Here is a 14,139-nt window from a genome sequence, read left to right as displayed (position 1 = left end):
GCCGGGTTTATTTGAAGCCTGCTGCAGTGTAAACATTGTATTACCTACTTTGTACATTCTTATGTTATTCCAATCAAAATAATATCATCCTCTCATTTTTCATTCACTTATTCAATTCATTCTGTGTGTGATCTCAGACCTTTATGGCATGCACAAAAGCTTCTATTTGTCTTCCAAGTCTTCCAACAGATTACCTCTCCAAATCTGCGCTGTGCTTTGTTGCTGCAGTTTGTGAGCACAATTTTAAATTTGAAGTCAGTGCTTTTGAGAAAAGTACATGCAGCAGTAATGCCAATACATCAGGTTAGTGCAGAACACCTTCAAACCTGAGTGAGAAAATATAATCTAGTATAAGTAATCAATTCAGATCAATGGGAATGTCTAATTTGGTTCAGATTCAGTTCAACATTCATTGTACAGAGGAAGTCATCTTTCACCTGCTGGAGCCCCTACCTTTGTCAATGGCCTATGTTTGTTTTTAGGATCTCCCCCTAGATAACATTACTGTGTGATTGTTTGCTCCTTCAGACTGAACTTTAAAGGGCCAGTATTCAACAAAAATGATCTGGTAATTTNAAAAAATATATCTGTACAATACACTGATATAAATCATGCCAAAATGCATCAAATGTTTGATACAATCAAATATGGTTTGGATTTTGTTAATCACCCAGTTACGTAAACTTTGCATTTGATATAGCACCTTATCATGTCACTGAGACATCTCAAAGTGCTTGAAAGGATTTTAGTGTAAACTATAGTTACTGTGTATTTGCAGGCAGTTAATTTGTGTACAACAGTGTCCCAAAATCCCATGAAGTGAATGACAAATATTTAAGCATTAGACCAAACTGATTAGATATGCTGTACAGTCAAAAAGATTGCCTTCTATAGTGGCCTTGGAGAAAATAGACTGAATATTTTCCTTGTCTTGAAAGCCTATTTAATCTTTGTGTTTCCCTACACATTATAACATTTAACCTGCTGCTCAATGCAGTACACCCATTAATGAACTGTTAGTGGGCAACTTGTTGCGATTAGTAATATTTAAAATACGTCATGATTATTGTCATTTCAATAATAATAAATAATAATAATCCTTGATTTAATGTACCACCAAATGGCTTTGCCAAAACATCTGATAGCACTTCACAGGATTTACTGTAGACTTCAGTTCTTGTTTGCATTGTTGCATGTTTAAATCTCACAATCTTAATAAGTAGTAAGATTAACTAATGCAGGTAGTTAATTTATTAAAAAGAGCTGACTGAGCTCAGTGATTATTAGGTATCTTTGAGTAGCTGTTTTGTATAGTTACCAGTGATCTCCCATCCTAAAAACATCTGATATCTTAAAGCAATAATGGTTGAATTCATGCATACTTCAGGCTGAAGTGGTAGTTGAAGTCATAACCTGCTCAATTACACAAATAACAATGTGTTCATTGTAACTTGCAAGTGACAAAGTGTTTATAAACTAACAGATCGCAACTGATCTATCTGTCTTTATATTTAAAACATTTTCACTATTAGAATAATTATGTGAAAGTATCACAACATTATGCTCTGCATGTCTTTCTCATCCCCAGTTGAGATTTTAGTTTATATTTGATTTAATAAGGATTCAGTATCTAATATTTGCTTGGTTTGTTTTTTGATAGAAAACACACATACAAAAGTTTGTAAACTTCAAAGATATATTTGCTGAGGAGGGAGGTGTATAAGCCAAAACATACACCTAGAAGTTCATAGAGCATTGCTGTGTGTAAACTGGCTGCAATATTCGCCTACAAATACAATCACAACACCTTACAAAAAATCCTGGGAAGCGCTTTGAGACATTTCAATAATGTGATAAGGTGCTATATCAAATACAAGAATCACTATTATTCTTATCATAACACTGTTCATATACTTAATGTTGATCAAACTGTTTTAATTCTAAATTGAGAAGTTAGGATAGTTGCTTGGGGTAGCGGTTTGACATAGCATACAGTATTCTGGTCAAGGATTATTATTGTCTGACCCACAAATGATGCTCAGCTATATCAAGACTTGAGTAATGATAACCAGCTTCTGAATAAATCAAAAGAAAACCAAGTTCATCTCCCTAAATGCATATATTTTTAAAAAATATTTCTATGACAGAGGATACCAAGGAACAACTGGAAGACTATTTGTTTTCTTGGCTTCCAAATAATGTTTTCTTTCAAAGATTTCATGTTGATGTTTGTCATGAAACAATAATATTGCAAAAAATGGTTCTTTATAAGGTAAGCTTCTGATCATCAGGAAAGCCATAGAATGGAGATAAGCTGCTTCACTGCAATGAGTGGAGTGTGTGTGTGTGTGTGTGTGTAGGGGGGGAATCAGAGGACAACTCAACTATACCAACAAAGTAGCAGCAACAGAAAATGAGAGAAAATTAACAACTCTCCAAGCCAGGAATGGCAGCTCACAGAATTCTTGGAAACGACATGATGATAATAATAATCCTTGTATTTGATATAGCGCTTTTCACGTCTTCAAGACGTCTCAAAGCCCTTCACAGAATATATTGTAAAGTGAATTGACTGTATATTTTGTGGGCGCAACGTGGCAGCCAATTGCGCTCAGCAAACTAAGCAATTTTCCCACAAATATACAGTCTATTCACTTTACAGCATATTCTGTGAAGCGCTTTGAGATGTCTAGAAGACGTGAAAAGCGCTATATCAAATGCAAGGTTTATTATTTATTATTATAGCAGTGTCCCATAAACAGTCGTGGATTGAGTGACCAAAATATTATTGTTTTTTTTTCTTGAAGGATTATTATTAGGCGTGTGGAGTAAGGAAACTTCCCCAAGGTTTCGCCCTGCCGGTAATCAAACCCAGGTCGCTCGCTTGCGAGACGAGTGCTTTAACCACTGATCAAATGATCAAATAAAGTTAATAATAATAATCCTTGCATTTGATATAGCACGTTATTGTCTCTAAGCACTTCACAGGATATACTGTAAAGTATAGTGACTGTGTTTTGTGTTCTTAATAAACAGATTTTTTTAAAAAACGCGTAATGTATGGGAGTTAAAAGTACCCATTTTGTTTTTCTTCTTTTCTTTCAATCTTCTTTTCTTTCAGTGTGATTACATTTTTTAAGGGCCAAAATCATAAACAATATCCTTGTCCAAAGGCTAATCTCAGGAATGCTGCAACATGTCCCATGAAGTGATAGGATGCAGGTCTGCTCCCACAACTCCCCATACAGTGAACTCCAGATTTCAATCAGGGTTCTGTATGCAGTTGCCAAGAGGAGGCTGGAGCTTTTTCACTGGAAAAGAAATGGGATTTATACGTCTAGCACTTTGCTTGAATTGAGATCTTTCTTTTACTTTATGAAAACCTTGAAATCTGTCTCCTTGTGTTTCTTCCCTTCTTTTGCAGGATATCAATCAGCTAACAGTCAACACCCCACATCTGGGCAAGTTGTGAATAGAGGCCCAGTGTCAGTAACTTTGCAAAGGATCATCAGTCAAAGGGAAGTAGGCAACAAATTACACTTAGCCTGTATAACGTGCACTGCTATTTTAAACATTCAACGTAGTAAATCTGAAGAGGGTCATAAGAACTAAACTACAATTCCTTTTTTTTTGGTGGGGGGGGGGTGGAGGGGTGGTAATCAGAGTTTCCCTTGAGATAAAGTGACTCTGAAGTGACATGTTTGACAACAGAATGCCAGAATCAACTCTGTTGTGCCCTTGATTCTTCAGTTCCTGAGCCAGGCAGGTCTGTAAGATTGCCAATGATAATCCAGGCAGCCTGGCTCATCGGCAGGACTTGGAAGGCAAACCGATCACTAGTGGCAGGGATTCTTCCTGCTCAGCTCCTGTTAACCATTCAAGCCAAAGCCCTAAATGGGTAGGATGATGCAAGCTGGAAAAAGCAGCGGGTAGCTTGCCAGTGCTTTCAATGGCAAGCTATGCAGTTTTATTTAGCTCTGGAGTCCCTAAGCCTCAGCTCTTGCCAACCTGTGCCTAATCCTCTCTAGGAATTAGGAACACAGGGTGTGTTCCTCCAAGGAGAGAGTGTATATTTCATTCCAGATATGGGAATTTCCATGTAGGCTTAGATGGCATGCAGGGAACTCTCAATCTGGTTTGGATATTCTTAATCATGGTGCTTTTTCAACAGAAATTACAGACAAAGAGCAGGGAATCATGGAGCAGCATTATGGAGTAATACCAGTCTTACCTCAAATGGATAATCACCTTCTCTTGGTTGAATAATATAGATTCCACGAGGTGTTAACAAAATTTAGCCCTTGGTCTCACCAATATTAGTGCAATCAAGCCCTGAAGCAATTAAAAGCAATAGCACTTACAGTTGTTGTTCCTAATGTATCACAACTTAAAAAGCTGCTAACAACTATTTTCTTTTCCTTCCTGAATTTGCTGAAAGTGTACCAGGGTAATCCTGGAGGCGAAAGGCAATCCCACGCTCCTATTCTCCACCACTAACCGGCTCCTCCGCCCTCCCCAACACGCCTCGCAGATATTTTCCTCCAACTCAACGTCAGCAAGATTGAGACCCTCCTGATTAGCTTACGAGAAAATGCTGGACTTCCTCGAGTCCAAAATCGAGGGAATCCGCTCAGCTGCCACTGCTCTCCCAACTTCCAACCCCTCCCTACCCCCACCCCACACAATTACCCATCTGACAATTACCCATCCCTCCTTCCACACCTTTGAACCTGTCACCTCTGTCTTCAACACGGTAACCTCCATGAAGTCCACCACCTGCTCCCTCGAACCCATCCCCACCCCTCTCCTTAAATCCCAGCTCTACCTCCTTGCCCCACTACTCGCCGATATCATTAACCTCTCCATGTCATCGGGCACTGTTCCTTCCCCCTCAAAGCAGCCACTATCACCCCCACCTTGAAAAAACCTTCCCTCGACCAATCACAGCTATCTAGCTACCGGCGCATCTCAAATCTTCCTTTCCTACCCAAGGTCCTTGAGGGAGCCGTCGCCTCCCAGCTTCGCTCTTTCCTCTCCTCTCACTCCCTCCATGAACCCCTCCAATTGGATTTCCGTGCTGCCCACAGCACGGAAACTACTCTGGTCAAGGTCACAAAGGACATCCTGACCATGTGTGACCAGGGCTCCCTCTGCCTCCTCGTCCTCCTCGACCTCTTCACCGCTTTTGACACTGTGGACCACTCAATCCTCCTCCACCACCTCTCCTCCCACCTCAACCTTCAAGGTTCTATCCTTGACTGGTTCAGGTCCTACCTTTCACACCGCCTCCACTTTGTCGCGGCAAATGGCTTCTCCTCCAGCCCCGCAGCGTCTCGTGTGGTGTTCCTCAGGGCTCTGTCCTTGGTCCCCTCCACTTCACACTCTACATGCTCCCCCTTGGTGACGTCATCTGCAGACATGGGGTAAATTTCCACATGTATGCGAATGACACCCAACTCTACCTCTCTGCCTCCACCCTGAACTCCAGGCCTACTGAGGTCCTGACCGACTGACTGTCCAACATGAAGTCCTGGACGAGGGCCAACTTTTTCCAACTCAACATCAGCAAGACCGAGGCCCTCCTGATTGGCTCGCGCCAATGTCTCCACACCTCAGGCACTGACAGCATCAGCCTCCACGGCTGCACATTCAACCTCACTAAGCCAGTCAGGCACCTGGGTATCTTGCTTGACCCTGAACTGTCCTTTCTCCCCCACATCCGCGCCATGACCGGCACTGCCTACCACCACCTTCACAACATTGCCAGACTCCGCCACTGCCTCACCCCTCAGGCTGCTAAAACCCTCACCCACGCATTCGTCACCTCAAGGCTTGATTACGGGACCTCCATCCTCATCGGCCTTCCCAACTCTTCCCTTCACAAGCTGCAGATCATCCAAAACTCTGCAGCTCGTGTACTCTCACGCACCAGGCTCTGCGACCCCATCACTCCCACCCTCGCCCGACTCCACTGGCTCCCCATCCACCAGAGAATCGAGTTCAAGATCCTCGTCCTCACCTTTAAGGCCATCCTTGGCCTTGCCCCCTCCTACCTCTCTGACCTGCTGACTCCCTACCAACCTGCCCACTCCTTCCCCTCATCAGGTTCCAGCCTGCTCCATGTCTCCCGTCCGACCCGTCCTACCATCGGTGGCCGGGCTTTCAGCCTCTCCTCTCCCACACTCTGGAACTCCATCCCATGATCCCTTCGCCTCACTTCCTCCTTTGCCTCCTTCAAGGCCGGTCTCAAGACCCTTCTCTTCGACTTGCTTTTGGTCTCCCTCCCACCTCTTTGCCTTCCCTCACCCCTACACCACCCCTCCCCCATGCTCAGGCCCCGACACCTGACTGTTCAGCGCTTTGGGACGTCCTACCCAGACGTGAAATGCGCTACGAAATGTAATTTAGTTGTTGTTGGTGTGCCTCACATTGCTTTGACTTACTTATAGAAAGTTGATATTCACATTTAAGACGAAAAGCGTAATTAGTAAGGTAGTCTAAATTAATTTATGGTTATTGATTTCAACAGTTCAACACATTAATACAATAACTACTTTCAGGGGCTATTATTTCATCTCAATTATAGCTGTCACTCACCGTGTGGCTGTAGGGTCTGGCAGGAAATATATCCATGTTTGTCGCCAAAAAATGTGAATTTAAGTTTCCTAACTTATGAAAAGATTCATCCTTTCATTACACAATTCTGTAACAATTGTATCACTCACGTGTTGTTCAAAATATACAAACATCCAAATACTATCAAATACTATCCTGTCAATAACCCTGTAAAGTCCACTAGTACTATTAATTGACAGAAACTTGAAACCTCAGGGCTTACAAGTGCAAGTCAATTTACCTGCTTTCTCACACTAACGAAATGCAGCCACAAACAGCGGACCAGTATTGAAATTAGTATTTGTAAAGATATTATACTTACCTGGTTTGAGAGAAAATTCAGGGATTTTTCCTGATCTGCAAATATGTTTCCTTGTGCTTCTTGTATATGAAAGAATAGTTGCATGTAAATTTCCTTTCAGACAATTAAAATAATGTACTATTTATATTAATATTTCTAGTTTTGTAAATGTCCTATTAACTTTATATTACATTTAATTGCTTAGGCTATTGACTGAGAGGGGCATTACATCAAGTCCAATCAGTTCTGCATTTGACATCTATACATGCGCACTTCCAACAGTGGTCAGTAGAGGAATCAGAACTGGGGATTTTCCCTTCTGTGTCTCAGAGGTCCTGAGGCAAATTATAGCAGCTCAACAGTTGCTCTCATCAAGATCAGTTAACTTATTATAAAGTAGGATTGGAACCTACCATCTTCTTGTCTTTATGGCTTAATGCCACATCTGCAGTGGTTGTGCCATTACAAAACTGGCCTTCTGGCAAGATGTTGGCAAGGGGTAGCACTTTTTACTGGAAATTATATTAACAAGGGTTGACTTATTGTCTTGTGATTATGGATTTGTGATTAATTTACTGTACGTGATGATGATCAATATCACTGGATCGAGGCGGATATAAATATTTGCATTAATGTTATTTGGTAGTCAGTCAAGCAATGAGCTCTTTAATATCAAAATGTAATGTATTAAATGTATATTTTGTTGTATAGTAACATAGGCAACAACAGCAACAATAACATAGGAAATTGGGAACAGAAAGACATTCACCCCATCAAGCCTGCTCTACCAGACCATCCCATAACCGACATACTACAAATTCCCCCAATCACACTTCACTGACTTCTCGCCTTTATCCCTTAACATTTTAACTCCAATAAGTACTATTTATTGATATTAAATCCCTCAACTCATTTTTCATCCAATGGCTTTTCTGGTCAGTATTTTGATGGAATCTTATCATACTCTGCAAGAATTTTTCTCCCTCTCATCTTGGTGTTAACCCATTTGCCCTAACTTTAAGGTTATATCCAGTGGAAAAAGTCACTCACTGCTTATTTTGTCGAGCCCTTTCACAATTTTGAGCTCTTTGATCTAATCACCCCTCAGCCTCCTCAGTTGCAGAGAAAACATTCTCAGCCTATCCAGCCTTTCATCAAAGTTCTGCCACCATTATCCAGTTCCTGGTATAATTCGCTGGACTTCTTCCAAAGTCAATATATCCTTCCTACAAATGAGGCACTCAAAATTGTACACAGCACTCCAAATGTGTTCTCATACTTGTACAGACAAAATTGGTCATTGACTTCTTTACTGTTTGAGAGGCATTTTTATGTGCAAATTGGCTGTTGTATTCATCTACAAAATACAGTCACCACATTACAATAAACTCCTATGAAGCACTTTGACATGTCCTCCTGCTAAATGAAAGGCGCTAAATCAAATGCAAGGATTTTTTATTTCAATAGTTTTACAAAACAGGCGTAGAGTTACTTTTGTGCCTCCTCCCTCCGATTCTTCTGGTTGCTGGAAGAAGAACTTATTTATTGACTTGTTTTTCATATCAAAAAATCAAACTTAGAAATATAGCAATAAGAGATGATATAGGAAAAACAAGGTTACCTGAAATTCTGGATGGAAAGTTCTGGATGGATGGATCAGATAAAGCAATGAAAACTGACTAAGATGAACAGTTACTAAATTTCCCAGAGAAATTTCAAAAGCATAACATAAAATAGAAATAAAAACAAAAAGGTCCAACGATTATTTTAATAAAAAGTATAAAACAGTTTTCTTAACCAAAACAAATGTTCTGTAGCACCAAAGTTAAATATTATTGTTATGTATATATATTTATGTCTACTGTAGACAGTAACAATTTGGTTTCATGGACGTGCAGAAAGAGAAAATAATGTTCCAGTAAATTTCAGTCTTAGTACAGTAGCCAGGCATTAATACAAGTAAATTGTAACAGTTGGCTAATAATTAATAAAATATTACCATGGAATTGAGCAACAGTACGTTTTCTGAAGACGATGCTACTGAGCTGAAAGAGAAAAGAATTTGTGCGATCACTGCTCTCTCTCCCCTAATTTCATTTTGCTGACAGGAAAACTAACTTTCTGATGCAATAAAACAACTGACTCAAGCATAATTTTCCTGATAAAGTGGTTACTTGGCATCGGAACAGAAAGGAATGTAGCCTATGGCATTTTCCACATCTGGTTGTAATAAAATAACTATTCTGCTTGCATTATTTTTCAAACTAAGTGGAAAATCAAGGCTACAATAATGTTTTAGGAAATTTAATGCATTAGTCCTTTTTTGCTTCTTGTCACAGCCATTCAGGCTCCTCTGCTTTCACATTTGCTTATTGACACTACAAAACAATGTGACATTATCAACGCAAAGAGAAAAAAAATGAATTTGTATTGCCATGAATCAGTTCTGCATGGATTCAAAATGAAGCAGCCACATGGTATATATTTTGCAAAAGTAACCGGTACTTCTCTTAAAATTATTTTCTCTTCTTTTCTCAGCCATTGACTCCCTCAGCCAATACTGTTCTAAACCTGGCCCCTATAAGTGGATGAAGGTGGCCTAAACTGACTATCTCTGATTTCTCCATCCTCCCTGTGGAGAAGTGCCTGACCTTACCTTGGGATTTCCCCACAACCCAATTCAACAGTTTCATGTATTGCATAGTAATCAAAAACACTGAAACATTCGCATTAACCACAAGTGGATTCACGGCAGTGCATTGATGATAATCCTTGTATATAATCACTTCCTTGTTTTATCACAGATTTTGTGATATTTCCGGTTATTGTACTTAAAACAAAAAATTCAGTGTCATTTCTGGAATTAGGTAAGCAGGATGTGTCCCTCCAGGGAGAGAGTGCGCATTCCATTCCAACAAGCTATCTCTTGGATTTCCATGTCTAGGTGGGATGCATGGAAATCTCAGCTTGATTTGGATACTCTCAAGCATGGTGGTGCGTTTCCCCATGTGTCAGATACCCGGCTGACCCCCCAAAAGTCCATTGTCTCTGTTGCCTGTTATTCTAAATCACCTTTTTTTTTAGAAATCCCACTTCCCAGCTCTCTCCCTATATCCCTTAATGTTTTTACTGCTCAGGTTTTTATCAAGTTCCCCTTTGAAGGATTCTATTGATCCAGCCTCTGCAGCCACTTGTAGTAATGAATTCCAAACCCAAACAACTTTCTGAATGCAGAAATTCCTCTTAACTTTTTCCTTATTTTTTCAATAAGAATCCTGAGATTAAGTGGGTAGATGGAACTGATTCTATTTCTGACCGTAACCTTTATATCATTTGATGTGTGAAAATTCCTAGGACCATACTATATTTTATGCACAACGTGAATAATAGCAATAGCCTCTCGATCTCTATTATTTACATATGGTTAGTGTCTCATAACCACAAATGTAACACACATCAAAAGAATAAAATCTTTTACGGGCTACTTTCACATATATCTTCTAATACTGGTTATACTATTATACTAGTTACTGGTTATATTATTATACTGCATTATACGAATAGATTTGCAATCAAAAGATATGTGGGATCCCCTCTACTTATGACTTGTTAATCCACAAACAATTAAATTGGAGTAAAGCATGACAAGTGGATTATTCTAATTATTCTACACTCTTTAGTTTAGCAGATGATTCCATAACAAATGGATTTAACAGTGAACACTGACGCTGTTCAGGGATAAGTGTTTCAAAGTCTTCTGTGATGTGCCACAAAATGCAATACAACTCAACAGGAAAAGTAAGATACAGTTCACCGATTACAGCCTTGGCTAATGCGGCTATTGTGTCCGATCATGGCTCACCTTCAAAACATAATACTTTTTTACATTGCCAGAACTTGACTCTCATTGATCAGGTTGTCAGCCTTCTCAGAATAAAATGAAGAATACAGATGTTTCCTCCTATTCCTCCCAGACCTTCACATGAGGGAGAGGGCAATAGAAGGGTATGGTGGGGGGTGGTGGCGGGGGGAAGTAAAGAATAGATGAAGACTTGTGTGGACTGTTTGGGCTGAGTGGCCTGTTTCTGTGCTATGCATTCTCTGTAAATGGACCAGCAGGTTAAAACCCCAGAGAGAAATTATAGTGTGAAGATAATGGAGGTAATGGTCCTCCAATAAAGTTCAAAACTTTTAAAACTGAGTGGAAAGCATTTTTATTTTATTTGAAAGGCATCACAAAACATAGGTGTGTTTTTTTTAAAAAAAGGGACTGGAACAAGACCATAACATTTATAAGAATTGAACAAATATCTGAATGTCTGAAAATGAACCTGAAATTGGCCAAATCCAATCCAATCCAAAAGTGGTTCATTTATCATCCCTTGGGTGTCTCTCTTGATAAAATGATCTTCATATCTTGATTCTGAGCACGCTACACATGTCTCCTTTACATGAAACGTGTTTCTTTTCAATTCAAGGTGAATAATTTAAGACAAACATTGCACAGAGACTTTGGGATCACTTTATTATTATAATTGCACACAGTAAATAGTCTCAGTGAGCAGGTAAGAAATATTTTAATGGCGTATTCACCTGACCAGAACCTGAAAAATTTGAAAATTACATTATGACATGTATTTGGAACAAAAGTAAGTGAAATAATGAAATACTCTCTACTTCTTCCTCACATTTCTACAGACAATGAGTAGTCTGACTGCCTGGTAACATGAAAGGCACGGGGTCAAGTGACATTTAAGCATCTGTAGTTTCAAGATATAGGCTACTTACAAATCGGAATACAAGGAGGGCATTTGTTCCATCGTGTACATGCTATGCCAACTATTTAGCTATCTATTGAAATATGTCTGCTATTTCCTTATACCCATTATTAAACCATTTCTTCAAATATTTATCTAATTCTCTTTTAAATGTCATTATTGACTCAGCTTCAATAGTTACTTGTGACAACATGTTCCACCTCCCACTTGTCTTTGTTTTTTTTAAAATAACTTCTAGTCTCCCCCTTTATGCTTCTGGTAGTATGTACAAGTATAGATTCATCTCCCCCAAATCTCTGAGATTTAATACAGTTTAAGCATCAAAGAAATCAAGTACCTTAAAACAGGTACACAGCTGTTACCTTTCTTTTTTTAATGGTGCACACTCTTACTTCCCCATTATCTTTCCTTACCAGGTCATTTCCTCTTCTCTCCCCCAACCCCAGGTACTTCCAGAGGCTGAGAACAAACAGCCGAGCCACAGATGGGGGGAATGCAACCTAGTAGATATCTTCATCCACATTCTTCTTCCCTTGGAAGATACCTGGCCTTGACTTGGTTTCTTAGACATAGCACAACTCAAATTCATGGAATAAATTGAAGCCTTATACGTTGAAGATTTGATTTCTGAAGAGCCATATCTTATTCAGTTGTTCCTCACAGCTCATCTCTCTAACGCTGGGAATTATTCTTTGAATTGCCTCTGAAACCTGAGTAGCACCTTGTACACTGGGATAGTCCAAGGGAATCCACACTTTAACTATTTTAGGGTTTAAAAGCAGCATTTCAAAACAGTAGACCAGAAACTAACCATATAACATAAATTTCCTTTAGTTTATTTACCAATGAACTACCTGGATAACATCAGAAACTATATAGTTCAACCCGGATCATTTAAATGTGACAGATTGCATACTAGTTGCCTTGTAACATTACCTCAGTAATACAGTAGTTAAGAAATGAAATTCACAATAATTGACAATAATTTCCTTGTGATGTAAGGAACTGATTATCGAACATAGCAAAACATTATTATCCCCATATCAAAAAACTTGCCAACATTTTAAAACTTTTTCCTTCAAGTATTTTATGCAGTATGTAGGGCTCAAAAACAAAAACAGGGATTGATAGTAATCTGTGTTGGGGCCAAAGAGAGAAAATATTAAGATACTCAGAACATTCACAACAATGTGATTGTTCCAGATTATCAAAAAAACAGCAGTTTAACCTTACTTCTCCCATTTGACACACAGGAATGCATTTACAAGATCGGATTTGATGAAGAAGGCCTTTCAGCTCATCTGATCTCAACCCTCCAGAACACCCACCCAACCGTTCTCTCACAGCATCAAACTACATTTTAAATGAGTCCAATGTTCTCGCCTAAACCACCTCTCCTGCCAACCTGTTCCAGTCATTAATTTCCTTCTAGGTAAGCAAAAGCGCCCCAGTATCTGTCCTGAAATTAAAAACAGAAGTCACCGAGAACACTCAGCAGGTCAGGCAGCATCTATGGAGAGAGGAAAGTGGGTTAACATTTCAAGTCGATGCCTTTCATCAGAACCATTTCATCCAAAGGTCATCAACCTGAAACATTACTGATTTTCCTCTCTCTATAACCTGACCTGGTGAGTGTTCCCAGCGACTGACTTCTTTTTATTTTAGATTTCCAGCATCTGCAGTATTTTGCCATTTTGACTTCTGTTCTGAAATTGCCTTTTACAGACTTCAGCATCATCCAGATAATATCCAGCAAGTGGTCCTTCTGAAGCCAACTAAATCTATGTCCTCCTGTTCTGCTATCTTGGTGCATCCTATAGTATTGTTCTGGGTCAACGTGAAAGGCGCTATACAAATGTAATTTTGTTGTTGTTTACTTCAAAACACCTCCATGAGGTCCATCTGAATTGTCTTCTCTCAAGATTGAGGAGTCTGAGCTTGTCTAACCATTGCTTTGCCATAACCATATGAATTGCTTAATTTCTGGTAAGCAGGCAGGCTGTTTGTATTTAATAATAATCTTTGCATTTGATATAGTGCCTTATCAAGTCTTCGAGATGTCTCAAAGGGCTTCACAGAACATACTGTAAAGTGAATTGACTGTAAATTTTGTGAGCAGAACGCGGCAGCCTATCGCACACAGCAGCGTCCCACAAACAGTTAACAGTGGATTGAGCGACCAAATTATTATTATTTTTTGGTGGAATTATTATCCCCGGAAAAACAATATGCCAACCGGGGTAGAGGCGTGCGGAGTAAGGAAATTTGCCCAACATTTCGCTCTGCCGGGAATCAAACCCAGGTCCTCTCGCTGGCGGGGCGAGTGCTCTAACCAGTGAGCTACAGGACTTCAGCATCATCCAGATAATATCCAGCAAGTGGTCCTTCTGAAGCCAACTTCTTGTTTGTTTCTTATTTGGGGCGCTCGGAGACACTATCCTGCAT

Source organism: Callorhinchus milii, unplaced genomic scaffold, assembly GCF_018977255.1.
Source record: "Callorhinchus milii isolate IMCB2004 unplaced genomic scaffold, IMCB_Cmil_1.0 Scaffold4, whole genome shotgun sequence".
Classification (NCBI taxonomy): domain Eukaryota; kingdom Metazoa; phylum Chordata; class Chondrichthyes; order Chimaeriformes; family Callorhinchidae; genus Callorhinchus; species Callorhinchus milii.
Note: the sequence above shows the minus strand (reverse complement) of the source record.